This window comes from Cimex lectularius, unplaced genomic scaffold (assembly GCF_000648675.2).
Source record: "Cimex lectularius strain Harlan isolate CLEC.00 unplaced genomic scaffold, Clec_2.1 scaffold135, whole genome shotgun sequence".
Lineage (NCBI taxonomy): Eukaryota > Metazoa > Arthropoda > Insecta > Hemiptera > Cimicidae > Cimex > Cimex lectularius.
The window spans coordinates 1,252,751-1,278,765 of record NW_019392793.1 but is presented as its reverse complement, the minus strand read 5'-3'; the positions used below and the strand labels follow the sequence as shown (position 1 = coordinate 1,278,765).

The following is a 26,015-nucleotide window of genomic DNA, read 5'->3' as shown; positions in this document are numbered from 1 at the left end:
GAATTTTATTGAAAGTGTTTTGAAAATTTCACGACTTCACATTTATAAACAGACTGAATTGGCTAAATGAAACAGATCGAGACAAAATGAAAAATGTGGAAGTGCTGAAAACGAACAGCGATCAGAGATTATCAAGCTACAACCATATAATTATTACCAATATAATCTTTCAAAAAATCACAAAAAAACTAAGTGCTGAAAACCAGTGATTATAGACAGAATAGTATAATCTCGAAACGATGGAGTTTGATGTCCAAAATTTGAATTCTATGGCTCTACCAATGAAACGTAGTGGGGAAATTTCGAAAAACAGCAAGAATAGGCGAATCAGTATAATCGGAGACGATCCAGCTACATCATGTAATTTACAGATTTAGATGATGTTCTCGTCCAACTTTTAACACTTTTGTGGTATAAGAACCCACACTATCAATGAGTATCTCAGACAGAAGGACAAAAAGAAAATGAAGGAACAATGGAATTCACTCATTGGGCACAGGGAGTCCAAGAATCTCCTAACAAATTTCGGAAGAAAAGAAATTACAGAATGTACAAAGGATGCAGGAATAAACTGCGAATCCTATTGGATCCTTAACAGGACACTGCAAGCTAAATGGACACTTAGAGAAGATTGGAATAATCCAAGACGGCACATGCAGATTCTGCAAAAAGGCAGAGGAGACACCAACACACCTACTAACGAACTGCGGTGCTACACTTGCCCGCAAGAGGAAGTGCTTGGGATGTACAATGTGACCATAGAAGAGATTCAACCATAGAACCAGGGCTTATTAATCAAGTTCCTTGATCAAATAGGACTCACTCACCGGTGTCCTTTAGGCAGAGAACGGGGGATTACAATACTCTTAAAGGGCACAGTATATTACACCCCGACTACGACATCTACATCTACATCTCGTCCAACTTTGTAACTATGCATGTGACTCTACCGATGAAATGTTATATCTAATCCATCACGAAATAATAACTGAAGAGCGAAATACCGAAACGCAGCTGACTGGACAACCAGCGGAGGACAAGCGCTATTCAGGATGAACAGATCAAGCTCAACACATCATTTGTTAAGTTGGACGGTCACCACCTATTTTATGGCTTTGTCGATAAAACATTTGACAAAATAAAACACAAACCCTACTAAGAAAATTACAGGATTTATTCAACTTTAATTTAGTTTTTGTAAAATAATTAATGCAATATAATTGAAATACAAGTAGCAAAGGATAAAATTTTATTTGTATAGATAATCCAAAATACGAACAAAGGTCCGCTTTATAGTATATTCAGAGTCCTATTTCTACTACTCTAATGCTACTACTACAAGTATACGACTAAGCACCAATACTTTCTGTTTCATAATGGAGGAGGCCTCACTAATACTACAAGCGATATTATACAAGGAAAAAACCACAAAAGTACAAGTTAGCTGTTCGGTTAGAAAGGAAAACCGAGAACCAAACATATTTTCTGATTCAGTAATAAATCGAACATCGACCAGAATGCTGTAATTGCTGTTATTATTACTGCTGTTAACTACCTATTAATGAGCAAAAGAGCTCATTTTTTAAGGCGGAATCAGTGATCTACCTTATTTCTATTTTATTCGACAAACCTGAGAAAACTGGGCCATAATGAAAAACGCACTTATAATATTGTGGTGAATTTTCTGGTCATGCAGCAGTTGTGTGAAATAACCGAAATGAGGTTTGAAATGTGTAAAATTCAACACGCATTTTACACACTTAGAAACGGTAGCACTACTTACACCATGCATGTGACCTGTGTGGAACTGGCTACCACCTCCCAGCCAATGCAGAATTTGCTGAAAGTGCCTGGTCCGCCAGTTATTCTTCGTCTAGAAGAATTTTGTCGAGCCTGAGTCAATAATTTGTTCGTCATTGCTACTGAAAAGAAAATGCTCTCTCGTTGTGAAGAAATGTAGAAGCAAAAGCGATCTAATCTTTGGAAGTTTGCACTAATATTTTGATAATACAAGCTTCCAAGTAAAGACATTTTACAAATATTTTTATTACGAGTGACTTTTATGAAACGGAATTCCTTGTATTCTAAACAATTTCTCTTGTACTTTTGACTTTACAACTTGTAAATTGTACTTTTGTCCTGTTTTATTACGAAAAGAAAATTGTGCAAGTTATGAGCTACTGCACTAATAGCATTAGTTTGTACTTCATTATGTACTGGGCCCTGGTGAAGCCAATTACATAAAACCGTAAAATATTGATCATAATTGAGGGCAAATTTGCATACAAGGTGATTAAGTCGACCAACAAATTTGCCCATCTGTTTAAACTGTGTTCAAAAACCACTAGTAAAATCTGTGGATAGACGTCGTAGGTAGCCGCCAGAAATACCGATGTATACCAGGTTTTAAAAAGAACCGTGTATGTCTATACCGACGTGAGTCACATGCAGGACTTGAGCCAATATCACTTTCTCTATCAAGTTCAACGGACGTTCTTCCAACTTATTACTCACCTGATAATTTTTCGTCTCATAATTCCGTTTTACTTGGTTCAACGGCCGGCGGTACAGTGCCGAATCTATTATTAGATTGAAGCCGGGGTGGTGGCCGTTACTGGGTGTACACACTGGAACAAATATTGGCTAGACTTTGTCCATATTTGAGAAAGGTCTGTGTGCGTAGTGTTGACGGACGGCCGCCTCCGTAGTCAACAAGTTTTCGCGATGGCAACGTTTCATTCGTCGTTTTTCGGTTTCGTACTCTGCGCATAAAACTATTTCCAAAATATTAAAAAAAGTACTGTTCTAAAGTATTGGGTTGTCCGGAAAATAATGCAAGATTTTAAGTTTTCATTAAAAAAAATCTATATAAAATATTCTGTTTACGTTTACAGGATTACTCATTTGTATGAATGTCAACACTTATTAATCCTCTATATTGTTTGTTTACCTCTGTAGCATTCCGCTACTTGGAAATAATTCAGTCATCCTTATAATGTCAAAGCGAGAATTTCGTACGATTTTCTTTTACGAGTTTAAACTCGGCCGAAGCGGAGCCCAAACGGCTAGAAACATTAACCAAGTCTGGGGCGAGGGTTGTGTTAATGAGTGCACTGTGCAAAGGTGGTTTAAAAAATTTCGGGAGGGAGATTTCAGCCTTGAAGATGAAGAAGGTCGTGGAAGGCCTTCCTCTCTTAATGATGATGTTCTGCGATCAGTGGTGGAAGAAAACCCCAAAACAACTGTTCGAGAACTTGCAGAGCAACTCAAAGTCAGTAAAACGACCGTCGCTGACCACCTCAAGGCGATTGGAAAAGTGAAAAAACTCGAAAATTGGGTTCCACACTCATTAAACGATCGCCAAAAAAATCAGCGCTTTGATGTTTGTGCATCACTTCTTTGTCGAAACAAAAATGACCCATTTCTGGCCAGAATTGTTACATGTGACGAAAAGTGGATTCTCTACGATAACACTAGACGTTCTGGACAGTGGCTCGACAAAGGAGAAGCTCCAATACATTTTCCAAAGCCCCCAACTAATCAAAAAAAGGTAATGGTTACGGTATGGTGGGCTTCATTTGGTTTAATACACTACAGCTTCTTAAATCCTGGCGAAACCATCAATGCTGAATCATACTGTAACCAAATTAATACCATGCATCAGAAATTGGCAGTAATGAAGCCCTCTTTGGTCAATCGGAAAGGGCCCATTTTGTTGCATGACAACGCTCGACCACATGTGTCACGTGTAACGTCACAAAAATTATTGGAGCTTGGCTATGAAACTTTGCCTCACCCACCCTACTCTCCGGACCTCTCGCCTACTGACTACCATTTTTTTAGACACCTGGACCACTACTTACAACACATAATATTCAAAAATCAAACGGAACTGGAAAATGCATTTATTGACTTTATCAATTCTAAAAATTCTGAATTCTACTCAGACGGAATTAATAAGTTACCAACACGTTGGGAGAAATGTATTGAGAGTATGGGAAATTATTTTGATTAAAGAACATTGCTTTAAAGTAACTAGTTTCTTTTTTTTTTGTTTAATACCAAAATCCTGCATTATTTTCCGGACAACCCAATAGAACAAATCGCAGGTGTGGCTAGGTTATACTTAGCAGATTGAAACCGTCTGCACTATCCGTAATTGAATAATTCAATACAGTGCCGAATACATGCCTGAATAAAAGCTTTCTCACGGCAACAGGTTCTTTTGAATCATGTACAATCAATTTTGGCCATGCTGAAGACGCATGATGTTAGAAAACCCTTTTAACCCTAGTAATGATTATAGAACACACAAACTACACTGCTAGATCAACTTTATAAGCATTATGATTGATTTCTTCGAAACGTTTTCTTTACATTTTCATGTATGTTTTTTTATTTTCTCTGTTTCACAAGTTCAATGCAACAGGTTTTATAAATAGAATTCTGTAACAGTGCCTATAAAAAGACACTTGGCACAGCGCGTGGTAAACATTGGATTCCTAGAGGTTCTGTTCTGTTTTAGGCAACAATTGAATTGGCAATAACACAAAGTAAATTATGAAAATTTGAATATAATTATCTAATCTTTATTTTAATTTTAACGATCCTTCAGGAATTGTGTCTTTAATTTTTCTTTTTTCAAAGATGACGTTTTTATACAAGTTAGGTTGTCCATGTTTTAACATTATGTTTTTAAAAATACATGACGTTGCTTTTTTAATGAATTACACCCTTTTACATACGTCTGTGTATGTACGTACATCATTTACACCTCCTTGGCCTCAATCTGCCAATTCATTGGCAGGCTGCCTCTTCCACTCTCAGGAACCAGCTTTAAGAGCTATTTAAAACTTTTTTTTGGGGGGGATTCCCAAAAAATTTCCCACAACAATTAATCTTAAAAGAAACAACTATAATTTTAGCTGGAGTTTTATTTTAATGCTGTATAGTATTAATAAATCACTACATGATGGATAATATACTGATGTTTTATGGGTTGATATTTTCGGAAATAAAATCTACTAAAATATTACACAGTTATCTATCTTTTATTTATGACAGAAAACACAGCAAGTACTGCTCAATTCTTTAATTTGCCAACGTTTCGAATGATTTTTCATTCTTTTTCATGACAACGCTGGAATAAGGGTAGAGCCACTTTTGTCCACTTTTTCCCCCCGTGTTAACATTAAAACGGTAGCCGTAATTTGTTTCGAAGTGGTAGTTCTTCAATTTCTTTTTCAAACCAGTATTACTCTAATTACGTGTCAAGGGCTTTAATTTGATGCACTTTTTAGTTGGAAATCTTTTACTCCTTCCAATCTCGTCTGATTCCGTTGCCTTGAAAAAGAATGAAAAAATTCGAAACGTTAAAAGGATAAAGAAGGTTGACATCGGACAAGACTGGAAGGAGTAAAAGATTTCCAACTAACAAGTGCATCAAATTAAAGCCCTTGACACTTAATTAGAGTAGTACCGGCATGAAAAAGAAATTGAAGAACTACCACTTCCAAACGAATTACGTCTACGGTTTTAATGGTAACAAGGAAACAAGTGGTCAAAAGCGGCCCTACCCTTATTTCAGCGTTGCCTTGACAAAGAAAAACCATTCGAAACGTTGGCAAATTAAAGAATTGAGCACTACGCTGTGTTTTCTATATAACTGCACATCTTACAACCCAACAGTTATCTACGTACACAGGGAAAAATGATACATAGGTCCCCTTAATAGGTTTCTTACTGCTGTGAGTCTAGTTGTTTGGAGATGAATTAGACCTCATTAAAAGTTATTTTCTTCCTTTTAATAGCTTCTATTTTTAGACCAATAAACAAAACTGTAGTGCAAAGATCCATTAAACATTTTCCCCGCTCAATGATTACCATCAGAAGCATAATGTTTAAACATTTTACAAATTGAATCAAAACGCTCATTAAAAATCATTTTGGAAGTGGAAAACACGTAAAGGAGTGCCGACCGGTGCAGAATTCGTAAAAAATTTTATTTCCAATCGGTCAGTCTCTTGAGGAAAAACATTTCCTAACGTATTAGTAAACCGTGTAACAATAGGTACGCCTTGTTTGATTTTGGCAACATCGTAATTTCCTTGGAAATTAGAAAAAAAATTGTGTCCATCGCAGTATTTTAAACTGTTTTTATCTCCTGTCTTGTTTGCTCTCTTGATAAGGCACGTTTCAAGGATAGTACATTCCGACGGATACTCCGTTAATTTTGTCTTTATCGGGTACTTAAACGGTCCTCAGAATTGAGACAATGAGTTTTAATGTTAAGTAACCTTCCGGCACTAATATTAATTATTTTCTCTGACCATAAGGAAACTTGCTTGTATCCAATAAGTCAAAGTTTCCAAACATTCATTGAAGAAACCATAGACATAAAGCTATAATCCTTTACTTTTTCTATAGAATATATGGAATCAAGCTGAATTCTGATCATCTTGTTTCTGTCCCATGTCAAAAATGACAAGCGAACGGGAAAGTGTACAGATCAACGCCTGGGGGTTAAACAAATTCAGAAACGCGCATGACAAACCAGCGAGGACAGACAGCCTAAGATGATCAAACTAAAGCCCAGCGGTTCCAAGCTGGTAGAATGCGAGGCGAGTCTTTACTTATATTTTTTAACAATTTAAGTTGGCATTGCTGCATAAAGTAAAAGGTACAGCTAGTATATCTGAAAGGCTAGGAATACATTCCCGGCAGATAACATTTTCTCTAACAGCCGTGCTGCCTGGCTTAGGGCATTAGCATCATGCGAGGCGAAGGCAAAGTGTTTGGAACCGAAGTCAGCGACACTAATGACCTGACCCTGGCATGGGTCCCTGGACATTAGGGGCATAGAGGCAACGAAAAGGTTGACATGTTGGCCAAAAAAGGAGCGAACATCACTCTACGGGCCCAGAACCATTCTGCGGCCTAGTAGCCTGCCACAAAAGAGGACGTCTTAAAATGGATCCTTAATGAGTCCAAAACCTGGTGGAACAATATCGCAGGTATGAGGCACGCGAAGAAATTCATAGAAAGACCATCCGCAATACTTACAAAAATATTACTGGAAGGCCACTGCAACCGAACCAGGATTCTGGTTGGACCCCTGACAAAGCACTGCCACTTAAGAAAGCACATGCACCGGATAGGAGTACAAACAGAAGAAACACTGCGCAAACACTACCAGGAAGAGAAGGAGACCACAGAACACATATTATGTTTCTGTGAAGGTGCAGGTTCTTCCAACTAGGACAAGAAAATCCTACATAAGATCCTACACCAAGGAACCGCTGGCAAAGCTGTGGAAGCTGGTTAATAGCCTGAAGCCGTAATAAATAACAGGGGAACACAATAGATCTACTCAAGTCGAGGTGCAGTAGGCCTTTTGGCCGCCTCTTTTATCCCTATCCCTAGTATTATCTGTAGGACCGAACCAAAAGCGTCAAAAGTTGTACGCCTTCTTCGAAGATTTCACTACAGCGTTGCCAGCATTGAGAGATCCGTCTAAACTATACACCTTGGTGTTTCCAGTAATATAGTAAATGTGTTAAGAGACTTGTATACTGGTAAAACCGCGTCGGTCTGGTACCATCGGAACTTGACAAGCTTTGATAACACTGTGAACTTGAAATAAGACTGCCTATTTACTTAACATTGCCTCCCCTTTTATTTTATTCTTGGCTGATTTGGAAGCATGTCTGGATTGAGGGATGTAGGTGAAAAACTCAGTAGTCAAGATAAAAGTCTAGCCGGATGATCTGGTTTTGCTAGGTTCTGATAGAGCGTTATTGCAAAACATGATAACCTCCCTAGAAGTGTATGTACATTACTTTCTAAAAGGAAGTTCCTACTCACAGTAAGTTGTTTTGCAACGATCCGAATTTCGAGCCTTTTAGCTCATCATCAGGTTGTAGAAGTCCTTCAACCTGATGATGAGCTAAAAGGCTCGAAATCCGGATCGTTGCAAAACAACTTACTGTGAGTAGGAACTATCCTTTTAAAAAGTATTGAACACCACATTCACTCCATCATTTATCATTTCTATGTGTATGTACATGGTGGGATTTCCACTCAAGTCAAATACCTAGACAATCCTCACACAAGACTTAAAAGACAACAACTTAACAGAAGACTTAGACAGCTATGAAGACCCCTAGGACCGAAATCCGTTTTGACCGTTAACACTAAACTAACATATACAAGAATTTACTGCGACCACTTTGGACATACGAAGTGGGACTGTAGGGTTCTGCCAATTCATCAACATCCAGAGCATCCTTTTGTCAACGAACGATCCGTTCCCGATCCCCAAAGTTTTACACCAACCTCTCGATCTATCCTAACTCGACTGCTCGAGCCCTCTCTACACATTCCCATCCAGAGAACCTACCACGTCGCCAATCGCCGATGGCCTCGAGACCTTTTGCCAGCATTGGCCGGCTTCTCATGACATCTGTCCTCCGGCAGCACTGGCATTATTTTTAGTGGTGTGACTGTGTGGAAAAAAGTACTGTGATCGAATTTGTAATATGAACAAATTTGTATAATGTATAGGCTACAAATAAATTTTAATAAACGTTGTCAACGTCTTAATCCTTGCTGCCACTGAATTTGTTTACTTTTTTTGCGGGGGGGAGCGCTAAAGAAAGTTCCAGGAGCCACGGTGGAAATTGAACCCAAGACCGCGGGATCTACGAGCTGAGGCTAAGTAAGGCAACTCGTAAACCTCTCGGCAAAGTATAAGAATTCAATATATTTTAATAACATTACGAAATCTAGAATTGAGAAAATGTTAAGAGAAGTTAAGGAGCAGCTTTAGAGCACATAAAATAAAGTTTTCTTATTTATGCCCTTCAACGAGACGATACTACAGAGGTTTCAAATAGTTCCCAATTACTAGTGTTTGTTCGGTTTTTAAATGAAGACAACACACTCCAAGAAGAAACAGTTCTGCCACAAAACCTAGAAACTACGTACTACCAATGGGAATGATGTGATGAAAATCATTTATATTTATTTTGAAAGCAAATCTTAAATTTTTATCACCAAAAAAAATGGGAAAACCTTGCAAGATTTTGCATTGATATGCTCCCGCCTTGGTAGGATCACCGTCGGGGGGCTTGGTCGCACTCGTGAAAGAGAATCACCCATTTAAAACTAAACTGCTTTCACCGTCAAACATTGGCATAAAAAAGAATTTACAACTACGAGGTGCAAGAAATCAAAAACTATACGATACGGCGAATATATTTATCATTGAAGATAAACTGCGGGGATTTGTATACAAATAAATCTCCGACTTCATGAACTTCAAGATGTCAATTATTCTGCTTTTCTTGTCCTTAAAAATCATCTTGATATGGAATGCTACTGAAAAGTTTCAAGATGAATTTTTAACTCACTTACAGAAGCTAGAAAAGAACAATTCACTCGATACACACTGGTGACATGTATTTAACCCACAAGACATTAACTCTTAATGTCAAAGAAGTTCCTGATAAAAAAAACAATAACTCAACTTAATAAAAATTTAGATAGTAATTAAAAGATTTGATTGGACCTGGTATAACTATTTAAGTGTTTTGGTGCAAAGAGAGTACTTATTCCCCTACCATCATGCGATCCTCTTATTTCTTCTTATGTTATTCCTTATGGTTTTCTCAACCACGCACCTACAATTCCTACATATGTATTTTCTGCACTGCACAAGGAAAAACATAGAAAACATGGTAATCTTTAATCTTTTCATTGTCTCTGAAGAGCGAACAGTTCTTTACTGATGAAGAGCGCAAAACCGAAACGCGTTTTAGTAACATCAAAAACCCACGAATGAAGATCCAGTAAGTGACCTAGTGCCGGTTCAGCATATACGTTTTTAATTGTATTCAAAATTATTTTTGAATGATTAGCATGGATATTTTGAAAACATAAAGTTTTCTATTTCCTCTGTATTTAATATTATTAACTTATTCTCCAAAGTTGTTTAACGGGGACCATGGGTAAAATGTTAGAATCTATGTCATTCCGCTGTTTATGACCATACATGGCCCCGAACCTATACCTGGGATAATAAAAACAAATATAGAATCCTCCATCGCAGAATGGATCCAAACAAAACAAAAGAAAAAGTGGATAAACTCTAACAGTGCTAGACATAGTTGGACAAACATAGCTAGACAGATGAACCAACCCTCTCCAAGACTGGCAACTGGACAGCGCTAAACTCAGAGGAGTGATAGGACTACTAACCGGTCACTGGCATCTGAGAAAACATCTACACAACATGGGCATATACAACGATGATCCCATCTGCAGATTATGTAATGAGGAGGAGGAAACAGCCACCCATATCATCTTCGAATGCGAGTAACAGCTCAATGGAGGTTTAACCCAACGTACGGAAAAAACTTAGGAAATCAAATTGCAGCAGCGACAGTCGATGACCTGATACTATCAAAAGGCTGCAGTGCATGGGGAGCGCAAACCCCGCTTCCTAGTACCCTTTTTTACCGTATCATCTCCACAAAATAAGCTTATACCAACAGCAAATTTTATGACGTGAGATGAGGTTGAAGATCTGCAACACATTATGCCGCTCTGCGAAGAATAAATTCCTCAGAGGGAGAGGATATATTATGCAATGGCAAAATCCTCAATAGAGCATCCATTTAGCATGAATATTTATACTCGTTTTGGCAAACATTAAAATTTTAGCCTAATTGATTACGACAAATTAAAAAATTGAAATCCAGGAGGTCAGAAGGGGGTGGAAAAATGCAACACTTCTTGGAACATGATATAATATCGAACTGAAACACTGCAAGGTCTGTTGTTAATCGCTTTCAAAATAAATGTGTGTGAAGGTAATAAAATAAAATCACGCGATGTATTTCACAAGACGCAGAAATCGAACGTGTCTACATGCATTTTGACGTATTATTAATTGCAGTGTCCACGTAATCCTAGACCCCCGGGGTCACCCTAATTGCTACCTCCGGTGGGGCACGTTGTACGGAAGTCGGACCATTACAAGCCTTAAATTATTATTCGCGTGATGCCGGCAACCGTCAATTTCCAGAGGAGCTCTTGAAACTCCTGGTTAAGTTTCGCCTTTGGTGCATTAATTGGCCAGGACAAATAGGGGCGAACGTGGCCCAAGGAGGACTGAGGCTTTTTTTAACGGAAAACGACTGATGGTTGTCGCAAACTTTTGAAGTTTTGTCTGAACCCGGCAGTTCGTTTGGCGAATTGACGGGAGCTGATTATCTCCTATCGCTATCTCTCCGAAAATAGAACGGCGCTATTTCCACAGACAAAATTAAGTCTCTACTTCCTACATATCCAAATAAAAAAGAAGTATCGTGTTACTTCATGTCTCTAACCTGGGTATTAACAAGAATAAATTATTGTTCCATCTAAAACGCATTATGGAAAGTGATATTGCAACAACTAACGAGGGCCTTTCTTATCTGAAGACGCTCTTATCTTGTAGGCAAAAATATTCGCAAAAACACTTAACAAGTTAGTGTAAACCGCAACGTTTAGGCGTTGCCAAGGCGACTCATCACTAGAAGGTCCCGGGTTCGAATCCAGGGCCGCGTAGATACATAAATGTAATACCAAATAGGCTGTTTTTCAAAAGCACCGGAACTCTGTAGGTTGATATGACCACGGTTTGTGCTTAAGTTATGTTCATTGATAAGTCACAACAAGACCATAAAGCAAGCGGCGTTTTGAAATGCGTTAATTAATAAAAACACAATGAATTACTTATTTTGTGTGGCGTTTAGTGACCGTTAGCCAATGATTATTTGGAGATCGTGAGATGCGGTCTGGTGTGACGCAGGTTTTAGAAAAACATTTTCTTTATCGTGCCAACGTTTCAATCTTCATTGAGATCATCTTCAGGGCTCAAAGTGTTTGTTTTCTGTGTAGATGTTTCATTATTGGGTCCCTCGCAACATGACACCCAATAATTGGGTAGATTTGGTGAATCATAAGACAAAAACAATTTCCGAAATATTTTTTTTTCATTATTAGTTTCATTTTGTTTTTCAAAATTATGAAACGGTTTTATCAACAACATCGAATACATCAGACATTTTGCCGGGATCTTGTAATTGTTACAACAATGGTAAAAGTTGAGACAGAAAAGATGATGAATATAATGTGGAAATTTTTATTTAGTCCCTTATAATTCGTGGTCCGATTGACCAAATAAATTCTTTCAATTAATTAATCTTTATATAAGCTATTGGTTGAAATGAAAAAGTTAGTGTCAGGAGCAGAATTCGAACTCACTACCTTCGGCTAAATACTCCGCTGCTTTACCACTTGAGCTATCGTGACTTCGATCCACTCGGACACTAACGAAAAATGGAAAAACTTTGTGTCGGAGTGGATCGAAGTCACGACAGCTCAAGTGGTACAGCGGCGCGTATTTAGCCGAAGGTCGTGGGTTCGAATCCCGCTCGTGACGCTAACTTTTTCATTTCAACCAATACCTTACATAAAGATTAATTAATTGAAAGAAGTTATGTGGTCAATCGGACCACGAAATATAATGGATTTAATTAGACATAATGGAATATAAATTAAAATTCCGTTATTCAACCCTTATTATGTAAAAACCATTTTTATTAAACTCTTTGACAAAATGGAGTAGGCGAGCGGTTTATAGGGCTTTAATAAAAACTCGCTTAAGAATAATAAACGTTTTTTTAAAACTTTTTAGCACTAAATCTATATGATGAACTAGTCGTCCTTTTGGAAATCATAAATTTATTCGTCTAATGAGATATTTGGATCGAAATGAAACTTCTTAACGTTTTACTTCTCTTATTGCTTTAAAATTTGTTTTGTCTTTTGCTTATAAAACGTTTTTTAAACCCAGGTGGTCAAGAAAGTTCTCTCTTTTTCTAAAATTACGAAACACCGTAGTAAACCTATTATAAAGGTGGGAACGGTTGGTGAAGTTCTGCAAGACGAACCAAGACTTATCATGTAAATTGTTCTGTATCGTTACAATTTTGTTTTGTACTTTGAATAAGTACAGACTAGGAGGCAACAGTTTATAAAATAAAACTTATTAATTTACCTAGTAATATCACAACCACTAACAGAATTGAAAAAATGAACAATAAACATCTTAAACCAAAAAATCGAAAGGATGATTTTTTTTTTTTTTTGTGGACTCCACGATTCTAATCGTGTTGAGAAAACGTATAGAGCTTCTATTTATAAAAGAGGAAGGGTTCACAAACTGATATGAGACTTACATAAGAAACATCTCCGTTTAATACAAGTTCTAATATTAATTCCTAAACTGAAAACGCGTGGAATAAATGATTAATTTTCTTTTCGCGTCGAGTAATTTGGTTGGTTCTTTTTTAATCCAAGGTTCCATAATCGCAAGATCATTCGAAACTTAAACATTCAATTAACATATAAAATAAAAGTTGAACGGTTTTGAGTTATCAAGTTTAGTTATGTTTCAAATCAATTTAATAAATTTAACAACACCAATGTTTATCAGAAATTTGGGATGTATACATTTCAACTTCAAATAATCAAAAATCCTTTGAGGGATGAGAAGATTTGCATCAAATGTTAATTATAGATATTTGATGTCGATTTGATACCAACATTTTTTATGAAATTTTTGAGATGATTGAATTTTATGAATCTAGGATCTTTTAAAATCAAGTATCATCAGAGCCAATTAAATAAATTTTAAAAGTGGGGTTTTATAATAATTCCAATGATTGCATTACTAGTGCGCATTTGTCTTCTGCACTTATTTTTGTTCAAATCTCAATTATAATTTTATTTAAACATTTATTTTGTCGTTTCGGGAATTCACGCCCAACATCAGTATCTCTAAAATTAATGAAGCTAAACTTTATTCTAGTACATCCCATAGTTTCTTGGCATTTTTTTAAAAATAGTATTCACATGAGAACAAAAACGGCTTACAAAGTAGCCTTAAGAAACATTCCTACTTACACAAGGCGTTTTGCATACAAATGGTTTTTTATTTTATTTTTAAGATAGTGAACTATATGGATTACGGTATAACTTATAACATTGTGAACAGTTTATCACTAGTTTTTATTGACCACAAATTACCCAACAACAAACAATTGGGGCGTCGGTGACCGCAAGGGTTCAAGCGTTGACATGGTGCTCATCGTTATAAGGTAAATCGTTCCTGGTTCGAATCCAGCGGCCCGACAAATGGGCGTTTTTCAAAAACACCTCACCCCGGAGTCCATATAACCTTGTATTTAAAATATCCCGTAAAAAAGCTTATTTTCGTTCTTTCCTTTCGTAATAATTATTTTAAGAATTTGCACAGCCTAGGTTAATTGTGCCGTTTTAAGATGTATACTGGGTCAAGAGGCTTGCTGAAATTCTTCAGCTCTTACATTTTTTGAAATTTCTTTCTCTTGAAATCATTCGAGGAGAATCGTTGGTTGCTCTTGGGAAACGTCATTGCTTAGTGTGACTATCTATCCTGTAGATGGATTTAGGCCTTGCCTGCGATGTGGTAGCTCTTGTTTTGGTAAGAGCATCTGCCTGTTCCTTTCTCTCCTTTAATTTCTTCGAGCCCAGTAGTTTTAACCTTGTTTTGTTTATATTCGAATGCCTGCTTTGACAGCTATCTTTATTTTGATTGGGCCAGTATGAGGACATCCATCCCTATTCGTCACTTTTTGTTCAATAAAAGTCTGGTAAAGATAATATCTGTCCTGTAGAAGGTTTTTATTTCTGCAAAGTAGCCATGCTTGCAAGAACATCAACTTCATATTCCTCCCTGATTCCTACAACTCGTGATAATATAGTGACTGATTTATTCAGAATGATCTAATTATTCGTTTTCTATTCTATTTTGAATTCATTGCCCTGATGCTTCGCTATCTGTCATGATAATTGTTTTTATTTTTACCATCTTGGTTTACAGGACCCCTCTGATGGCAGGAAGTTTTCTCCATACGCTGTGGAATATGGTTTGACACTCAAATATCTTACATATGTCTCTTCTCATTAATCCTTATAATCATATCACATATCAGGCTGGCACTTTTCTTTCATTTTATTAACCCACAAAATAGTTTTCTTATCAATTACAATAGTTAACGTTTTTATAATTTTTTTCCAGGAACGCTGTTCCTTAATTTTAAGGTAAGCCTGTTAAACGCTTGTTATACTAGGTCAAGTTTAATCTTAAGAACCCAATTGAGCTTTTATAAGGCAAGTATGACAATTTATATTAGTATTATACATTTTATTATACGGCTTACCGTCTATATGTTTAAATCTTTATTATATCTTTTGAAAGAAACTATAATGAATTTTTTTTAAGGTAATCCTTATAATAAAATGTAAAATACTAATATCCTTCGTTATACATTTTTGAAATACCGATTCTGATGTGTATAAATTCCCGGCACGTCCAAATAAGTAACGAATTTACTTTTTTTTAACTACATGAAATTTTTTTAACAAAAACCAAAAAATAATTATTCTACAATAGAAAATAGGAAGGAAAAAAATAATTATATAAACTGTCATGATTTGCATTATATGTATAACAACGGTATAACCTTTATGTATAACAATATACACATTTATATCCATTTAATTTTAATGGTACCAATTTGTCAATATATATATTACTTTATGTTTCCTGTTTGCTACTGCGTTATCACGTAAATCAACAAAATACATTAAAATAATAAAATATTTCAAAAAATTTGTCAATTTTATTTTTCACGTTTGTAACGTTATTTTTCTTAACGCGTAATTTAATGCGGCTGGAGTTTCAAACAAAAACCGGAGAGTACAAAATTGTAGACGTACATGCGTGTAATTGATAATGTTTTCTTTTCGAAAGGAATAAGGAAGAAAATAACAATCAGTCGAGAGTTTAGAGAAAAATGGTCAAAGACGACACGTGATAACGGGCCGGAAAGTGTAACAATCTAGAGATAATCTTAACAAACGTCGGCCATTTTATAAAATCTATGTAACGGGAGGAATTTTAAAGGGGTGGCGGGTACGAAAAACCAAAATGTCACTCGGGTTTATTTGATGTCGTGCGTTTGGGGGATAAAGGTCGACGGCGATCCGATCAATTTTGGCAGTTCGGCAAGTCGGCGGATGGTGAGAAAGGGCGTAGAAGAGGAACGGTGGAGGCGGAGGAGGCGGCGTCGGGAGCGATCGACTCTTGTTATAAATAAGCGCGGTTTATTTAAAAGCGGTAAAATCCGGTCGGGCGGATTCTCGAGGCGGCGGAGGTAGGGCGAGCATATGGCGGCCGAAGCCGTCCCGTTTTTAACATTCCGCCTTTCCCGTTTGTCTTCCCGTCGAGGAGGCGGAGACCGAGAGTCGAGGATCCGCGGCGGAGAACCGCGAAAGAACCTTTGGGCCTAGACTGATAACTGGTGATAAGGGCTTACCATGTGCGGCGGGCGGAGGGCGCATCGAGGCTCGGCTCGGCCACCATTTGACGTGCGGAAGGCGGATTTTCCCTCTTCTCGTTCTCGATCCTCTTTTGTAGGAGACACTGGCGCGGGGGCGGGACACGCTCTCGGTTGGAGGCGGAGCACAGACCGTTTAACAGACGACACACCAAATCCCGTCGGTTACTCCTCGCGACTGATACGAAACGGGAGACGGGCCGAGATAGTAGACGAAGAAATGCGATGAAATCAGTCGCCGGGTGGGGGCCCCGGATTGAGAGCGCCTGCGCACTCCACCTCCCGCCAACTCACTTTTTCTTTTACTCCGGAGTCCGGCCGTCCGCGCTGGCTCTCCAGAGGATTGAGGATTCACGGACGGCTTCCGAATTCCGACAGTTGACAGTTTCATTCGTCACAATTAACATATTCTGAAATGAAAAACAGAGAAAGCTAATTTTATTTTCAGTAGTAATATGTACAACAATAAGTATATACACATGGACAAAGTTCGTCTGTCAGAGGTCGTTGAAGAAAGAACAAAATAGAAAAAATATATATATATATATTTATTTACAATTTCCTAATTACAAATGTATACAAGAAAAGTGTAAAGGTTATAACTGTTCATAAATTTAGAAATATTTATAATAATAAAAAAGCTTTCTCAAATTTATTGGAATTTATAATAAAATTTAGGCGTTTTCCCAGATTTAAATGTTTGCATGTAGAAATGTTTGCCTGCTAGTGTTTGAATGAGAGTTGTGCGTGCAAGGTTTATTTCTTTTTTCAGGAATTTTTGAGGCTGCTCGAGCGAAAAAATGAAATGCAAGAAAATACAAATTGCGGGGTGATAAACTACAATGCCCAAAATCGCAATTTAAATAAGAAAAATTAGCTTCCTAAAAAAAAGTTAATTAATTAATTAATTTAATTTAATTAAAAAAATGTTAAGCAGCATTAGTTCATTTATCATATTTGAATGGAAGAATATAAAAGGATAACAATGCACACACTATATAATTATCAATTAATAATAATAATCAAATTTAGTATTAATTATATTAATGATACAATATTGCTTAAGCTGATATTAAATATGTTTATATTTTCTAATGAATTTAACATATTTTTTGTTCTTGGTATAATATTGAATTTGGCATAATTACTATGGCAATCGATGGAGAAAGTTATGTGACTTCTGAAATGATAAAATAGAACATGAAAGTTAATTTGGTTAAGCAGTAATGGACAATTAGTTAAGGAATATAATAATTTATACAATAATACACAATCAAAGAATTTACTTCTGTACAGAACAGTCGTCAATTTCAGAACCGACATTAACGATGTGTATCTGTATTCTCCAATTGTTCTGTAATGCATCAGGTGTAAAAAAAAATTTCAAACTGCTTCTATGCGACTAATATGTGTGGAATGAATGGGAAACCAAAGCGGTGAACAGTAATCTAATATTGGTCCTACAATGGAAGTGTATACAATTTTAAGTGTATGTGGATCATGGAAATGTTGAGTATGGCGTGTAACAAATCCTAAGGTTTTATTTGCTTTAGCAATAGTTTTGTTAATGTTTATGTGTAATTAATTCTGTTTGTCAATAATGATGCCAAGTTCTTTAACAATTTCACATCTAATTAATATAATAGGAACTTAATGTACACACAGTTACTACTAAAAATTATAACAATGAAAAAAAGCTCAAATTAAGAAAAAATAAATTGAATATGAAAATTAACTTACAATAAAAGATAAAATAAAAATTAATAAGAAATTTTATGAATAAAAATTATCAGAATAATGTGAGGAAAAAATAGAAAAAAAGAAGATATAAAATCAACATTGGGTATGAATAAAACCGGTAATGATACAAATAAGCAAAATGTGGAAATTGACTTATATTATAATAAATGAAATTGACAGACAAATTTAGCAAATTATAAAACATAACCCACTAATACTTATTTAAAAAATAAAAAATGACATCTATTTAGAAAACAAAAACCACTAAGTTAAAAATTAAATTCATGAACCGATTCATATCTGTAATTCCAGGTGTGAAGGGGATTACTGATCTCTTCAAATGACTTATCTTTTAAACTTTATATGAAGAATTTTATTAAATTAAATATCCCACTCAGGCGGGCAATTAAATTAGTTTATGAGGGAATAGTTTATGAGTGGAGTCAGAGCTTTATACTCAGAATGGATATAGCTAACCTAAGGTTGATTTACAAAGAAATCACGATAACATGTATAAATTACCTATATTTTATAACCATTTTACAAATAATTACATTATAATATTGGGAAGAGTAAAAAAATGACTGTTTTCAACTTCTTATTTGTTCTTAAAAATTTCTATGCCTTCCAATGTTATTGTCATTGGCATTGCTTTAATCGTCTATTTCTTTCACTTACATGAATCATTTAGTTTTCAAGATTACTTCCCAGCTTTATTATCAATTACACTTTGATCATTTTGGCAATAATGATGTGTAAAAAGTATGTTTGGATGAAAAGTATGGTCATATCTTAGTACTAAAATATGTCCACTAACCTGACTGTCAGTAGAAAGAGTTGAGATTTTTTTTAAAGTTTATTGTTGTAATCAGATTACACGACATTTGACAAATGGCAAAAAGGAGGGAATATTCAAAAGGTGCGGTTGAGATGGGAAGTTGGTGTCCGAGTGGATCGAGGTCACGATAGCTCAAGTGGTAGAGCAGCGGCGTATCAAGCCGAAGATCATGAGTTCGAATCCCACTCGTGCTTTTTATCTCAACTAAAAACCTTAATTAATTGTAATAAATTGTTATAGTTGTTTATAGAAGTTAAAGATATATACATATATGCAACTTGTAGTTCATTTTATTAACATTTAATCATAAAACTTATCATTTAAAAGACAACTCACATGCACTGAATTTCCACCAGTATGGAGTCTCCCTTAGGCTCGGCGAGGAGGAGGATGGAAAAAATACAGTCAAATTATCACTTCACTAGAGAAATATGCCTATAAACATATTTAACAAATTCACTAATTTCGTGGTCCGCTTGACCAATTAATACATTACAATTAATTAAGGTTTTTAGTTGAGATGAAAAAAAGTTAATGGCACGAGAGGGATTCGAACCCACGACCTTCGGCTAGATACGCAAAAGAAAAAATGGCAAAAGGAGGGAAAACTCAGAAGGTGGGGTTGAGATGGGGAGTTGATGTCCGAGTGGATCGAGGTCACGATAGTTCAAGTGGTAGAGCAGCGGCGTATCTAGCCGAAGGTCGTGGGTTCGAATCCCTCTCGTGCCATTAACTTTTTTTCATCTCAACTAAAAACCTTAATTAATTGTCATATTTAACAAATCTTAACTATTATATACAATATTTAATATAAAATGCAATAAAGTTTCTAGCTAATTTATCGATCACTGTGTCTATTTCTTTTTAAGCGTCTTTTATGCAGTGTTGGAGGGTTATTTGGGTGGGATGTATTGTTGAATTAGTATGAGTTACCATGGATGCATGAAGACCTTGCCTTGATGACAGATTCCAACTCTGGAATTTTCAAGCCTTTATGCAGTGGAATTTTTGATAAAAGTTATGGAAAAAAAGTTAAAACTGAAAATTAAATAAAAAATTAAAATGCGTTACATGTTATATAAATGATAACATGTATTAAACAGCCCCAAGGTCGTTCATCTATAGCCACATAACTGGTTATAGTACTTCTTTCTTAGAACATAAGTGTGAAGCTGAAAAGAAAAACAAAGGCTCTCTGTGCAAAATACAATAACGAGATCATAGTAAAATCATCAGAGTAAACCTCAATTTCTTCTAACTTCACCCAACGATCACCTAAAGCATTTGGTACGTTTTCACGAGAAGTAATGACAATTAAATAAGTAAAGTAGTTCATGCTATACAAAGGGCTTAATGTTAAACTATTTGGGTGTCGCTGGTCAAATACAATACATTAGACAGTCGATTCTTGATAATTCGAAGCCCAAGAGACTCATAAATAATTCAAATTATCAAGAGTTGAAGTTCGAAGAAAGAAAACCAAATTATTAAGAGTTGATATGTATTTTTACAAGTTATTACTTGAATTGTACATTATGTATAAATCACCATGAAAATTATGAAAAAGTGGAAATAGATCAACTGCAAAATTGAACATTGTTATGTAACATTAAAAATATTCATGAAGCAGTTGTAATAGTATAAGGAATTTCAATTATTTTCAAGTGTTCACGGCCACAACACTAGAGATTAAGGGTAACAAAACATAAGACATCAGTATTCATCAAATCATTTATAGTTAAAGCAACAAGTACTTTTAATAATTTAAATTCAAATTTAAATATAGAACAAGAAAATCAATAGGAAGCATTAGAAGAAAAATTATTGACTACTTGGTACATAATTTCCTACTGAATATATAATATATCTAATAATATATGTATAATATATATGTTGGAATATAAAGGCACACTTGATGCACTGTAAATGTACTAATTATTTATTGACCTATTTATTTATTCTTATTGTATTGTCTGATTTATTGCTTTATTGATCTTTATGGATTGGCACTTTAAATTTGCATTATACTGGTATAATATGTAGGTTTATAAATTTATGTAATACCAATGTATATAAAACACTGTGTTTGTTATGTTAGAAAGGAGAAAAATGAACACAGTATAAGTAAAAAAAGAAGTTAAGTCTCTCTCTCTCTCTCTCTCTCTCTCCCTCCCTCTCTCCCTCTCACCCTCTCTCTCACTCTCTCTCTCTCTGCTTTCTCTTTGCTTTTTATTGCCACATGTTCTGGGATCCAGCACAGACTTTGTTTACCTAGTATGTTTAGTTTGGTTTTGTAGTTCAACACCATCTTTGAGCTAATGATGTTTGAGCTTAGTGCTTTGATGGCTGCATGGCTATCTGACATGATAGATATGTTCTTATTTTTGTACCCTTTATTCAAATCTCTCAGCTTGGAAGATACTGACGTATATTCCCATGAGTTCCGAGTATTTGGTTCCAGGACCGAATACCATCTTGTGTTTTAGATCGATCTGTGTACCAATAGATGGTGTCATTCTTAAAGGAGGTGTTTTTCTCTCTTTCCCATTCTTTCTTGGTACCTAGGTTTTTTCGTAAATTTTGATTAAATTCACACACCTTGTTCATGTCGTCTCTTGGAACCATGAATATTGGATGGTCTTTCATAATGTTGATGCTATCTGTTCATTTTAGTTTTATTCCTGTTGGAGGTTTCACTTTAATAATACTAATAATAGTTTTCTGTGCTATCCTCATTATCATGTGGTGGTGTAGGGGGATTATTCCCAATATCTCCTCAACTGTGGGACATTTTCTCATCAACCCCATTATACAGATGCATACAAATCTCTGCATTTTTGTGAGTTCTTTTCATTTTGTTATTTGATCTGCTTTATTGGCCTAGGTTTATTTGTAATTTTTGATTAAATTCACACATCCGTATGTAAGAATAGCTCTTACCATCATGGTGTACATCCAAAGTAGGGTTTCTGATCTGCATCCCCAGTTTTTTTCCGCTATTCTTCTGTACACCATCAAGGCTTGTGTCGTCTTCATGATGGAGGAGCCGATATGTTCCTTAAATGCCAGTGTTTTATTTAGTGTGACGCCCAGATATTTGGCCTCTTTTTTAATTTATTTAACAGTATTATTGAGTGTTATTTGTCTCATGTGATCCAATTATTTTCAATGTAAAAACGACTATGGTTGATTCTTAAGCCTACAGTTTTACACCATTCTTCTGCGATTTTTAGCCCTTCTCGGATTATGTCACAGAGTGTTTCCTCACATTTTCCCCTGGCGGTCAGGACTACATCATCCGCATAGCTAAAACTTTATCACTTTACAATCCAGAGTTTCGAGCAATTCATCTAACGTTAGGCTCCAAGAGGTGACATTACCCCTCTTTGTGGTCATCCTTTGGTTGTCCTTGTACATTGTCCCTCCAGATACTTGTTTCAGATTTTCTGGTTCTTAATATTTGTCCAATCCATCTGGATGTGGTCAGGTCTACATGTTTTTTCCCTAGGGAGACCTTCATGGATGCATGAGATGCATTATCAAAGGCTCCTTCAATATTTAGGAAAGCACAGATCGATATTTCCTTTACTTCTAGTGTTTCCCTCAGGTCACAAGTTAACTGGTACAGAACAGTTTCTGTTGATCTTCCTACTCTGTATGCATGTTGAAAGTGGTTTGTCTATCAGCACTGTCATTCTTATATCGTTGTCTATCAGCTTTTCAAGTGCTTTCAGTAGAAAGGATACTAGGCTGATCGGTCTGTAGGATTTTGGTAGTGTAGGGTCTCTTTTCCGTATTTTTGGTATGAACACCACTTTTGCCCTATGCCAAGTCTGTGGTATATAGCCTAATGATAGGCAACTTCTATATATATGCATCAGTGTTGGAATTATTATTCCTGCTCTTTTTATAGAGGATGGAAGAATCCCATCTGTTCCTGGCGCTCTATATGGGCTGATCGCCCAGGGGATCTTTTTCTCTGTATATATTTCAACTGCTTTCTTCCAGTTTTCTTTCTTAGTTTATGTAACACATGTATGTTTCTGTTTTTATGATTTTATTGCCTTCTATTCTATTACTTGCACAGAAGTTTTTAACTTTTTATTTTTTATATAAATCATAATATTTGTAAAGCTACGCCATATTCTCTTTGGCCCTGTTATCTATAAGTAGGTGATTTTTATGCACAAAAATAAAATCTTGTTTTATACTAAATAATATGCTGTAATACATCTAAAATATGAGCTTACAACGCTCATAGTATACATTAAAAATTGATGTATTGTATGTGAGCCATTCTCATTTTCTCCATATATTTATTCTTTTTTTAGGGGGGGGGGAAGGTGTCTCCTCACCCAGTAGCCCCTCCTCACTGAGCATTTTTGCTACTGTGTAAACGGGAGGGGTCGGGGTCTTCAGAATGGCCCACGAATGAAATTAAGGAGTTACCATAATGAGGATCGTTCCATGAAAATGTGATTTTAATGTATGTCATGATTGAAAAGGATTCATTATACACCTTCACTAGTCTGAAAACTAAATTGAAAAAAAAAGAGCGAGAACAGACGGACCAGAGATGTTCAATTTGGACAAAACCATTTTATTAATATGGGCGAATTGTTATTCAAAAACGGCGCTCGGACATACTAAACCTGCAACACAGCCAAGTTCGGCCAAACTGTATCGCAATTATTTCAGGCGCGAACGACGATTCGTGATCAATTTATATTAAAATAATAATTAATTAATTATTAATTATTTTGAGGGTTATGACAAAATTTTAAATTATGACATACAGGCCAGGTTTTTAAATTTTTGTCATTTATGAATTTTGTTTTGAAGTGTCCGAAAAATCTACAGTCTTTCCTATTCTTCTTTTCCCCTTTTGAATATAAACTCTGGGATAAAAAGAATAAAAACCTTAACGATCTGTTGTCTGTGTGTATTTCCATTAACTTTAAAGCAAATTGGATAGTTTGTTTTGACCAAAATGATGTTTTGCTAAATTTTTCTGTGATTAGCGTCAATATCTTGTTCAAAATGAACCTTCTTCAGGGTAGTTTGTGTTCCCGCTTAATTAATCCCTTCAGTTTCCTCTTTATTTTCTAAAGTTGCAAGATATTTGTCAATACATAATACATAGACGACCTAACAACTCAGTCGCGGGGGACAACAAGTCGTCAAATACAGTTTAATCTTATAAAAACTAAATAAAAGTATATAACAAAAAGCTGTGATGATTTTTCTTACTTCCAAGGCTGAGAAATATTAATAGTATATAACGAGGTGTTCAAGTGTTGAACTTGCACAGAAACCTAACTAAACACAACTTTTTAAAATGAAAGTAGGTTTTGAAGTTTTTTTTTAAAACTGTGATTGCTCTCTTATCAACCCAACAAACTTGCATAAAAATCCAATCTTTGGCCAAAACTTGGCATTATGCATTGCAATCTGGTTAATTAGAAAAATATATCACGTTTGAGGTAACAAATTTCAAAACCTGTAATGCCATGATCATTTTAAAACAAAATATTACATCTAGAATCTATAGTAAAATTTTAATCAAACTAGCAATGATTCAAAGTGTAGGAAGTCATAACAAGAGCCAGTTTATTGATTAAGTGTAATTAATTTACTCATTTGCTAGCACGAATTGCACATTTTCCATACAAACATGCACCACACAATACACGCTAATATTAAAATTTACGTAATAGTTTTGTTCTAATATTGTTCTAATCGGCATTGGTTGTTGACGATTATTTATGAGCTAATGTTACTCTGAGACAGAAGCAGACACAAGTTTTAATTTTTTTTTGTATTAAAAATACATTAAAAATTTAGTCACACTGTAATGTATTACATATATTACGTGCTTATACAAAATGATCATGTCTTTCATACAGAAAATAAACATAAAGATTTGATAATAGAATATATAATTTAGAAAATGATACCAATGAAAATGGTTTCACATTACTATTTTAGAGTAAAACAGAAAATGTTCATTTGGTCAAAATTACATACATTACAAATAATGACAAAATACATAAGACTTAAAAAAATATTTTATTGTATTTGTGTGTAGGGTTACGAACATTGGCTTAGAAACGTAGATAAAGCTAGGGTATCGAATAGCTTAAACTTAATTTTATATCCTTTCCTTTGAAGATTACTTGGAATGCGTAAGTTTAGTTCGTAAGTGAACTTAACTATTTTGGATTTATGTGAATTCATTTTGAAGATATGGGAAATTAGCTAAAGGAAAATTGTATGTCTAGATCGAACATTGGTTTTTGGCAAAAATGAGAATTGTTAGGAGGTTTTTCGCTTCCCCGCAACTATAAACTATCTCAATTGCATCCTTCCTGAATTGTTTGAAATTTTATCAATATGACTCCTTTTAAAATCAACTTAGTTTAAATGGATATTAAAAATATTTCTGTAATCAGATTTTGATATGGATTCCTGGAAAAAAGGGGGATTAACACTTTGCACGTGAAGTTGCCTTGCACTTAGGTTATATCCTTGCAGAACTGGACGTTGTTTTGCTTAGTTGCAGACAAATATGGGTAATGATTTGGGAGTTCGCTCAGTTGGGAGCGCAATTTCGTACAAGTCACTGACAGTGAACAAACGGGTTAGGAATAAGAACTGGAGGCGCACTGTTTTGTCTGTTGTCAGGTGTGTTGGGTTACATCCTTTGGAGAATTAATTTCCTCTGTTAGCATAAATACCGTTGGCGGCGGCATACTTATTCTCCTAATGGTTTCTACAGAATGGGAGCGATATATAAAATCTACACTTCATCAAGTCACACTTCAAGTCTTTAGTTCCAACTGTTTATTGTTGGAACCAAACTAAACAGTTCGACCTAAATGGTCGATATTCAACCTTTAATGATAGAATTCCAACAAAAAAGTACAACGAACCTCTAAAAATCGTTA

At 35.4% G+C, this 26,015-nt stretch overlaps 1 protein-coding gene across 1 annotated transcript in view; it reads right to left on the bottom strand.

Moving 5' to 3' along the window:
- LOC106663683 (receptor-type guanylate cyclase Gyc76C-like) overlaps positions 1-16,783 on the bottom strand; it is a 72,617-nt gene extending 55,834 nt beyond the window's left edge. The window contains exon 1 of the mRNA XM_014388710.2: positions 16,470-16,783. The gene's annotated coding sequence lies outside the window, so the exon portion shown is untranslated. The remainder of the gene's footprint in view (positions 1-16,469) is intronic.
- Between the last annotated feature and the right edge of the window lie 9,232 nt (positions 16,784-26,015).